Below are 10,505 nucleotides of genomic sequence, written 5' to 3' on the forward strand. Positions count from 1 at the left end.
GTCATCTACGACTGTTAATGATTATCTGACAAAAAGGAATCTCATACACATGTCTATTCAGTAAAAGAAATTAATTGTGTTAAAAGCAAACAGATCAAAGGGATCAGTAATGGCAATTATTTGTCATTGTCTTACTTGTCTTAGCCCAGTTAGGTAAACATTAACAATATATTTAACTTTGTTAGAAAATGGAAAATGATTCTTTGAGGCTGTTTTCTGCCTGCTCTGTGTGATGCCATTCCAAGCTGCAGGAATATCAGCAGGTTTTGCATTATATACGTTTTGGCAAAGACCCTGTTCTACCTTGCCATCACATATTTCCAGTAGTCTGATGCCTCAAGATCACATCTGGAGGGATTCTCCTTAACTTTTATAAGGGTGAGATTCATGGTTTGTATCACTGCAGTGAAAACTGATGTTACTGATCACGAGAGAGGAGCATATGTTAGTGACACGTTTTTGTGTTGTGTCCCACCTGTATCTACCCAGACCCTGTGGTCTATATCATGAGCACCTACACATTAAACAACTTTAGCATTATAATGGCTTCAAGCTCACACTGAGGCCTGTGGGGCACTATCAGCCACTGAGACAACAGACACATTTAAGTGTTTTAACATATTAAATACTTTAAAGCTACCTGTTCATTTAATGGAGGTGAACGATACATCATAATTTTACATAATTACATCACAGATGAGAGACTAAATAAATAGATTTTAGGTAGATGCTTGTGCATTCTTAAAGTCTGATATGTTGAACTGAACTGAGTGTGTCATCTTTTCAAAGCCTCCCAGTCAGTGCTGTTCTCCATGCCTGTCTTACTGTACATGGTGTTATTAGCACAAACACTTTAAAGGTGAACATTTAGGACTTACTGCAAATGTTACTATGTCAAAGTTACTGTGACTCAAACAGAGAACATTTTGATTTTTTTATATCCCTCAACTAATTTATTTAAAAGTATTTTATAGCATATAACACCTTTGAAAATATGCTTCGGTTCACATTTAACTCCAGAAAATCAAAATATGGATATTACCTGACCAAAGATTTGTGGTGACGTCACTGCTCTTTTAACTGTTTGGTGTCTTTGCTTTGTTTGCTGGTTGTAGAAATGGTTTATATGAGCTTTGAGCTGAGATTCAGAGGTTTCTGTGGACACCGCTCATGTCGGCACTTATATTTCTGACCTTTTCTTATAACCGATTAAACATGATCTCCTCCCCTTTGCCCCCATGTTTGGTGGTGTAGGTACAAATGATCAGTCATGACATTCTCATATTAAATAAGATACTGCAAATAATTATTTCTGCATTTGTGAGATTGAAGTGAATTGAAAATGTGTATGCAATGACCCTGTTTTAAATATTTGACCTAAAAATTGTTGGAGTGAATGAGCCTCAACATGATGACCTAACTAGTGATACCCTGACACACACACACACACACACACACACACACACACACACACACACACACACACACACACACAAAAGCATGTTATGCCGGTTTCAGCTGAAACAATGTTTCAAACCAATTTCCGGGTTTTTAGTTCACCATTTATGAGGTTTCAAGAAGAAAATAAAAGACAGATCTGAATGTTTGAAAATGTTTTGGAAAAATTCTGTAAAGATGAGACGAAAAATACTCAAAGGATAAATTTAATTGGTTTATTATTTAGATAAGTTGAAAGAAAAGTTAAACAAGCAAGTAAATAATGAAACAAGGTAAAATGAAGTAATAATGAAAAAAGTTAAACAAGTAAATGAAGAAAAAAGGTAAAATGAAGTAATAATGAGGAAAAAAGTTAAACAAGTAAATGAAGAAAAAAGGCGGAGGAGAGAAAACCCCAACAATCCCCTCTGAGCAAGCCCTTGGCGACAGTGGAGAGGAAAAACTGCCTTTAAACGGGCAGAAACCTCCGGCAGAACCAGGCTCAGGAGGGGACAATCAACTGCCGGGACTGGTTGGGGGGGTGAACAGAGGTGGAGCAAGACGAGGCTACATCAGGTGAGGAAGCAGTAGCGTCTCTCCTCCGGAACAAGTGGAACCATTTTGTCTTTTTTTTCATGCACTTTTCCACAAGCGCTTTTTTTTCCAGGATGAGATTTCTCAGCTCATCGATTGTTTCTGTGTTTTGCTTTTCAAGTTTCTGGCATCTTTGTTCCACCTCTTCTAATGTTGCTTGTTGTTCTTCAAGCTTGTCTTTGAGTTGTTTGGATGTTGCCTCTTGTATCAGCTTGTCCTTGTGCATGTCTGCATTTCTCTGTTCGACTTCTTTGTGCTTTTCTTCTAACTGCTCGTTTCTTTTGTGGATTTCTTGGAGCGTGAGCTGCAGGTCTTCGTGTATTTTGTCTTGTTGTTGTTTTTGTGCCTGCATTTGAGTGTTTTCACGCTTCAAGTTATTGAATTCCACCAAAATCCCCTTAACGAGCTCGGAGTTGTTTCTCGCATTTTGCTCGATCCTTTTCTGCATCTGTGAGCAGCGTTTCTCCAGTTTCTCCTTTTCTTCTTCCACTTTAGCTGCTTTGTCCTCCAGCTGATTACAAAACTCTTGAAGTTTTAGATTTTTAGACTCAAAGTCCTGGACAATACGTTTTCCTTCTTTCAGTCTTTCTTGTTGTTGCTCTTTCTGTTGAAGAAGGTCTTTATTTTGGCGCAGCGTTTCATCCAGGCTTTCTTTCAGCATTCGGTATTTTACCTGCATGCTCTTCAGTTCGTGCTGCATGTCTCTTTGTTTTTTGTCATGCTCTTCCTTCTGTTGGAGGATTTCTTTCTTTTCTTCCACAGCTTCATGGAGCTGTCTTTGGAGCAGCTGATTCATTTGGTCCATGTATTGGAGGTCCCATTCTATCTTATCAGTCATGGTTTTCTTGTCTTGGAGCTGGTTGGTCATTTCTTTTAGTTCCGCGCTCTTTTGCTTATTTTCTTTAATGAGGTGCACAATCTGCTCTCGGGCCTGAGCAAACTTTATTCCCCAGCCCTCATTAATAATTTTTATGTCCGGCTGGCGCTGTTGTCTGTCTTCCAGCTCTTTATTTTGGGCTTCCATTTGTCTACACTTGTCCTCCAGTTGAAGTTTCTCTTCTTCAATTTGTTGCATTTTTTTCTGGAGAAGGTAGTTTTCCTTCCTACTCTCCTCTAATGCCCTTTGGAAGGATGAGACGCCATTTGGGGAAATCGGCCGGCCACGCCAGGAAGGAGAGGCGGCGTAATCTTTTTGAATTGCTTGTTTGTTTCTTGGAAACATGTTGGAGTTTCTATACGATGACTTTGAAGAGCTTTCCAAACGTTTCTGTGGTGAACGTTTTGTAGGCTGCAAACACAGATGCTGCTGAAACGAACTAAAACTTGCTGTGTCTCACCCCTATTTAAGGAAAAACATCAAAGGACTTAAGATTCTTAAGATCTCCCTATGACATCATCACTCCCTAAGCCAATCAGATTGTCACAAGACATTTTGGAATGGGGTATTTTTTTTTAAACTGTTTTCAAATTTAACTTAAAATTTCAGTGTTTCCTAGTTGTGGACTATCGGTTAGTCCAGCCGATTAAGAAATTAATTGTCACAAACATCCCTAATATTATATAACAGACAACAGAAAACAAGACAAGTTTTTTTTTCTGCACAATAGAGCTATAATAAAAGTTTTTTTTAAATTATCCTACTTTTTATAAAAGGGAATATTTATTAATGAATATGTATTTAATTAAAAAACTCTCATCATCTAAAGGGTTTAACAAAAAGGGGGAGCTTCCTGCTCGAAAATGAAATGCCCCCATTTTTCTGGGCGTGGGTGTTTAACTAATTAAAAAGAACAAACAAACAAACAAACATCTGTCTCCTATTTTTTTGTGTGTCACACAGTAAAGAAGCATCAATATCTGATGAGAAGACATTAATTTGTTGGTGTTTGTGGTGTTTGGTGCAGTTTTCCTGTTTTCTGGGTTGTTGTTTATTTCAAGTGGAGATGAATATCTCTAACAAGTTGATTTGTTCACATTTGCACGTCTTAATTTTTAAGAGGAATGTGTTTTTTGAGTTTGTACACTATATGCATGTAAGGCAACCGTTTCCTTTTTCACTATTTTTGTGTGGTGCATTTTTCTATTTTAACAAAAGGGGAACAAAAGACATTTAAGTCGACCTGAGATGATTTGTTTAAATGTTTACATGGTCTTACTGAGGTGATGCAAAGTGAAACATGCTTTCTTTTTTTGGTAATGTGCTGGAAAAGCTTGAAAATGGACCTTGAATGTGCTTAAAAAGTGCTTGAATTTGACCCTGAAAAAGGTGTATGAACCCTGCATATATTGCAGTATTTACAGCTTATAGTAGAAATTTCATGCCAACAGCTAATCTTTATTTTGTTTACTGGGAAATGAAATGCTGCCAATTCACAAAGCTGGTTTTCAGCTGCACTTCCTGTTGTAGACTTGTGATGTACACAGGCTCTGTTCCAGCACTCAGCATGTTCTTCCTTATTTTCTCCACCAGGGGGAGTTCCTAAACTATGACATCCTGATAGGAGTGAACCAGGGAGAGGGGCTGAAGTTTGTGGACGACAGTGAGGACAACGACGGCATCTCAGCTGCGGCCTTCGACTACACCATCTCCAACTTTGTTGACAACCTCTACGGATACCCAGAGGGTGAGGACGCCACCTCTGTACACTGCCACTTTTCAGTTATTCCATTTTACAGCCTCCTCTCACTTAACTGCATTTTGCAGCATCATCAGGTTTTGTCTTTTTAGGAGCCGCGTTTGTTGATTTGTTAGTTTTTTCTTTTTGCTGTATTCATTAAAACAAACGGATAATCCTCAAAATGACAAATGTGGGCAATTATCAAAGCATACATTACAGTTCTGATAGCTTGAGTTCACATGAATTTTCAAAAGAATATGAAAACCTGTCTTTAAGTGTTTAAAACATGCGAGTAAAGAATGGAATCAGTAAAATGTGAGCCCAGTGAAGTGCATCAAACAAGACAAGCTCATCCACATCACGGCGTGTCTGCGCCTTATCCTTTGAGGCTCTGTGGGCAGTAATGCTATCATCCCCCAGGTAGTCGGCTCCCAATCTCAGCGTCGTTGTTTCTGACAGGTCGGCCTGCGAACCCCTCACAGCCGGACCACAGTCACAGTACAGACATGTTTGGATAATGCAGTCATGCTTCCTCTCTACTGCCTGTCACTCGTTCTGTTATCTGAAAGACTTTTTATCCTCTCTAGATTTGTCACTCGCTTCCTGGCTCTTGGTTCATCTCACCAACGTGTGCTTTGGTTTCATATCTTTCGATCAGACCGATCTCTTAAAAAAATTCTCGCACTGCTGTTACTTTATTCTTAGCAGTTTTTCACTTTTATCTTTCTTCCCCTCCTGTGCTTCTTCACCAGGCAAAGACATCCTGAGCAATGTTCCCTCTAAGCTGCGCACGTGCGCAATTGCGCACTGCTGGCACGGTCTCTGCGCACAGAAAATCTGCGTTGCGCACAAAAAAAATCTAACCTGAATTGAAATTAAAATTAATACTTTAACAATTCTGTTTTGCAGTGTTAGTCAGTAAGTGACTGGCTGCTCCCGTATAGGATTAGAACGATGCCACCGTATCCCATATTCCAGCCAATAATACGATTCACATTCGTATATACGCAGCCAATCAACGTCGTTGACAGGCTATGACAGCGTCCTTATGTGCCGACACCTTAGTTTTAGCAAGCAAAGCGGCGTGGCTGATGTGGAGTGAAGTCACGTTAATGACAACGTGTACAACCATTGGAGATGTGAGCAGGACAGACGGAACAAATGACGGAAAAAGTGTGGACTTTATACCAGTTTTTAAATTGTGTTGATAGGCCACATAAAACCAGAGTTGTGATAAAAATATGCAATGTTTGGTTTTCTTCCTGAATACTACCGTTGTTTATATTTACTGCGGGAAGAAACGGTAAAAACGGCGTTTCATTTAAAAAAAAAAAAAAAGGCTCGAAAGCACTCTCCGCCTGTGAGCAAAAACAAACCCCCACCCCCCTCTCTCTTTCCTATTGGTCGAAAAATGTACCATGTCGACCAATCAAAAAATGATATGGCAACGTGGCATCTAATTGTTAAGAAACGGGGGGAACTTTTAGGAGTGACGGTGGTGTTTTGAGATGTGAGAGATTTGAGACGTTTAGCGCAAATCTTGTGTAGTTAGTGTGTAGTGTAGCCAATAGTTTTGTTGTGTGTGTCAGAACAATGAGGCAACTGCTGAATGTTACAGGTGTTACAGGAGTGATACATCTCCTGCAGGCCTGCAGGTATCAGGCTGTTGTTCTCCTTTATCTCATAGTGGACAGAAATTATTTTTTGGAGTGGCACAAATAATTTGTGTGGCATCAAATTTGATGCAGAACAGCTGATTGTTCTGTAAATAGTTTGAAATGTTTATTTTTAAAAAAACGCATTGGCTGCATTTAAAAAAAATAGCTACAAAAAACTTTGTTGTTTGCCAAACTGAGTTACTTTTTTGAGGAGTAACTATATAATTAAATTGCCCAGCATTGGTAATTATATACTATATTTTGCAGACAGAGAGTTACAGGACTCTCTCCCAGACCACAGACTCATAATACAAGTCAGAGCTTTATAAAAAAAAAAAAGAAAAAAAAAGAAAAGAAAGTTGTGTTTTCGAAATTGGAGTTCAAGTTATTTTTACTTCCAATAGTGTTAACATACTACACAGGCCAATGGCTAGATTTTTTTTTTTACATTTTCATTGTAAGTGGGCTAAAGCAGTTTAAAAGTAGTCTAACATAAATGTAAATGCTGTAATTTGATTATTTTAATAAACTATGTAACTTGGATGGATTAGATGCTGGCGTGACCACAGTGCACACGTCTGATGTCGCTCACAGTGGTCCAAGGGACCGCTTAGGGAGTTTGTGTGTTTGCTCAGACACATGAAAAATTAGAGGGAACGTTGATCCTGAGGGAGACCATTAAGTTCATGTACACAGACTGGGCGCACAGGGACAACGGCGACATGCGGCAGAAGACTCTGTTGGCCCTGTTTACGGACCACCAGTGGGTGGCACCAGCTGTGGCCACTGCCAAACTCCATGCCGAGTTTCAGTCCCCAGTTTACTTTTACACGTTCTACCACCACTGCCAGACCGAGACGCGGCCCGAGTGGGCCGACGCCGCGCACGGGGACGAGATACCTTACGTGTTCGACGTACCGATGATCGGTGCCACGGACCTGTTCCCGTGCAACTTCTCCAAGAACGATGTGATGCTGAGCGCTGTGGTCATGACTTACTGGACTAACTTCGCAAAGACTGGGTAGGCCTCATGTCATAGTAGTGTAAACTGTACCTGTTACTGTATGTTCTCTGACAGAACTACAGGCTTATTGTCACAAAACACGGAGTGTTCAGGTAGCAGGACCCCAAAGCAGACTCAGAACACCGCAGCTCAGAACTATGTACAAGTTTTATTTAACTGAGGAATCTTTTCACAAAGCTAGGAAACGAAAAACTAAGGCTCATGCCACGGGGGGGAACGAGGAGCGTGGAGCCCAGGAGCACTGTAATCGGGACTGTGGGGAGACTGCAACAGAAAGGGGAGACACAGTTAACAGCACGCAGGTTGCCAAAAAAAAATGGAAAGCTAGACTCCATAAGTTGCCGAGGCTTACAGGTAGAGCAGGACCGTGGAGCTTGGAGGGGAGAGATGCCCGGGAGGGGAATCCTTAGGGAGGGAGGCGGTCAGGCAGGAGGACAGGCAGGCCACAGGCTTCCACGCCGAATGCTGGTAACACTGGAAGGAGACTTACGGACTGGCGAGGAGAAGCCGTCAGAGCTGGCTAAAGTAGTCCTCCGGTGATTGCCGTAGATGAGACGCAGGTGGTTTGGAGGCGGCCCAGCCCGAGGGTGTGGCCACCACAGCCTCCCACGGCTCCCAGGATGCCAAACCACGGGCCGTGACACTTATCAAGCAAAGGTGTTGATTTAGCTGTAGACTTTAATGTGTTTCCAAAGTGTTTCCGTTTTGTTACAGTTCAGGTAAATTTATCTAAGTCTGTTAACACGTAACAGGACTTAAATGGCTCAGGGCTCAGTCTCTGTAACACTTTAACCAAATTAAACATAATCTCAGATTTTACATTTTTTGAAGAAGTTGAAAGAAACTTAACATCATTCAATCTGTAATCTGAGCTAAAGAGAGAGCGAGAACAATCAAATTACAGGAGAAAGAAACAAAAGTTAATGAAATGTAGCAGCGACATATAAACACAGTTGGATGATGAAGTCAGTGCATCATGGGAAGTTTCCCACTGCACACTGAGCCTATATCAGCAGCACTGTGGGTTGATTTAGGGTCGTGCGCTCCAGCTCTGTCAAAAATGATCAACACAGATGTAACATGAAGAGCCTTTCAAGAACAGAGAAATTGTGGTGTGGTGATCGTGATCCCTTCAGGTCCCCTGACTGATCACTGCTAGAGAGGTACAAAGAAAAAACTATGTAATATGTAATTTATTAGCGCCTATATTAAGAATGAAATGTTTCTTGCGATGAGCTGTAAACAATTACAAAATGAATTACATTAAATTAAATTAATTAAAAAATTAAATTCTTTGATTTATTGAATTGTTTATTGTGGTAGAAATCCTACACTAAAGTGTTTCTACTGTTGTCATGTGCTTTGCTTTAACACTCTAACAGGCGATGCTACCATAGAACTGTTGCAGTAAAGTATGATAGTGGTGCAATAATAGCAGCTGCTTATTATGGGCTGAATTTGCCGGCTGATTTAGCTTAATGTCATCTTTTTTGTTTTAGTGTGAATCTGTAATTAAAATGCTTATAGCCTTCTAGTCCTCTTGAATACTTGAATCTGGGTTGCTAGTTTAATTCCCGTGTGGCTTTGAAGAATTGAACATACTGGTTCACCAAAAGCATCCAGATCCCAGAGCAGCCGGTTGGTCTTAGATAGTTTAAAGGTTGCACAGAGAATGGGCCCCCTGTCTGTATTCAGTGTATTGATGCCACATGTTACTTATAATGGAGACTGAATATAACTTTAAACTGAAACGTTTAACCTTTATGCTCCACCAGGGACCCCAACCTGCCCGTCCCTCAGGACACCAAGTTCATTCATACCAAGCCCAGCCGCTTCGAGGAGGTCATATGGACCAAGTTCAACTCGAAGGATAAGCAGTACCTTCACATCGGTTTGAAACCTCGTGTCAGAGACAACTACAGAGCTAACAAAGTGGCCTTTTGGCTGGAATTAGTCCCTCATCTTCACAGCCTGCACGACGTGCTCTTTCCCACCACTACGCGCTCCCCTGCAGGCCGTGACCCCGGCACCATGAGGCCCAGAAACAACGTTCCTCGAACCACTCGTCATCCTTACCCTACCTTCCCGTCGCTCCTCTTCCTCAACGTCCTGGCCTTCGCCGCCCTTTACTACAAGCGTGACAAGCGGCACGAGATGCGCCGGCACCGGCTGTCCCCTCAGCGGGGCGGCCCCGCCAACGACCTGGCTCACAGCCAGGAGGAGGAGATCATGTCCCTGCAGATGAAGCACTCGGAGCACGACGCTCACCACGACATGGAGCCCCTGCGGCCCCACGACATCCTGCGGCCCGCCTGCCCTCCCGACTACACCTGGCGCTGCGCCGCGCCCCCGACAACGTGCCGCTGATGACGCCAAACACCATCACCATGATCCCCAGCACCATCACCAGCATGCAGCCTCTTCACGCCTTCAACACATTCCCCTCCACCGGCCACAACAACACCCTGCCCCACCCCCACTCCACCACCAGGGTATAGTAGGGACAGGCCCGACACAGCGCCACCTAGGGACCAGGAACACTGGCTCTGCTACCGCTCTGGAAGGGAGGCCTCTAGACGTGGGCCTTCGTTCTGTCCTCTTATTCTCTTCTTTCTCCAAAAGCAACTACACCTGCTGCGTCATGTGCTGTAAAACTTGGCAGCTCCCTCCACTGGTGGCATGTGGAGGTGCAACTGAAGTGTACAGCAGCAGATGAGCAGTTTGGGATGGGGGTGGGGTGGGTGACTCAGATCTTTCAAAGATACTGTTTTCAAAGACGGTCTGCTGTTTCCAGGCTCAAGACCTCCAACATTTGTCAAAGGGACGAATGCTCTCTCGCTCCTCGCTGTTTTCTCTTTTTTACGTTGGCGTCATCTCTTTTTCCATCTCCTGTGTGTTATTTGCACATTATGCTTCTCTTTTCTACATCCGTGTTTTATTACTGCTCTCTTCCTCTCATGTGACACGCCTCCCTCCTGCTCTTCTCTAAAAATTCCCGATCTGCTGAGCAGTTTGGAGGGGGGAGGCGTACACTAAACATATAACTATGAAAACACTGATATCTTTCATTCTACCAGCATTTTTAGGTGCCAAGTAAGTACTGCTGTGTTTCAATTCTCATCGAGGGAGAAGAAAATCGAAAGAAAAATAGAGTATCGCTATTTACCGTCAACT

General features: G+C 42.3%; 1 pseudogene; it reads left to right on the top strand.

Moving 5' to 3' along the window:
* Positions 1-3,251: 3,251 nt before the first annotated feature.
* LOC134624105 (neuroligin-2-like) lies at positions 3,252-10,216 on the top strand (annotated as a pseudogene).
* The last annotated feature ends 289 nt before the right edge of the window (positions 10,217-10,505 follow it).

The sequence above is a fragment of the Pelmatolapia mariae genome, linkage group LG3_W, assembly GCF_036321145.2.
Source record: "Pelmatolapia mariae isolate MD_Pm_ZW linkage group LG3_W, Pm_UMD_F_2, whole genome shotgun sequence".
Lineage (NCBI taxonomy): Eukaryota > Metazoa > Chordata > Actinopteri > Cichliformes > Cichlidae > Pelmatolapia > Pelmatolapia mariae.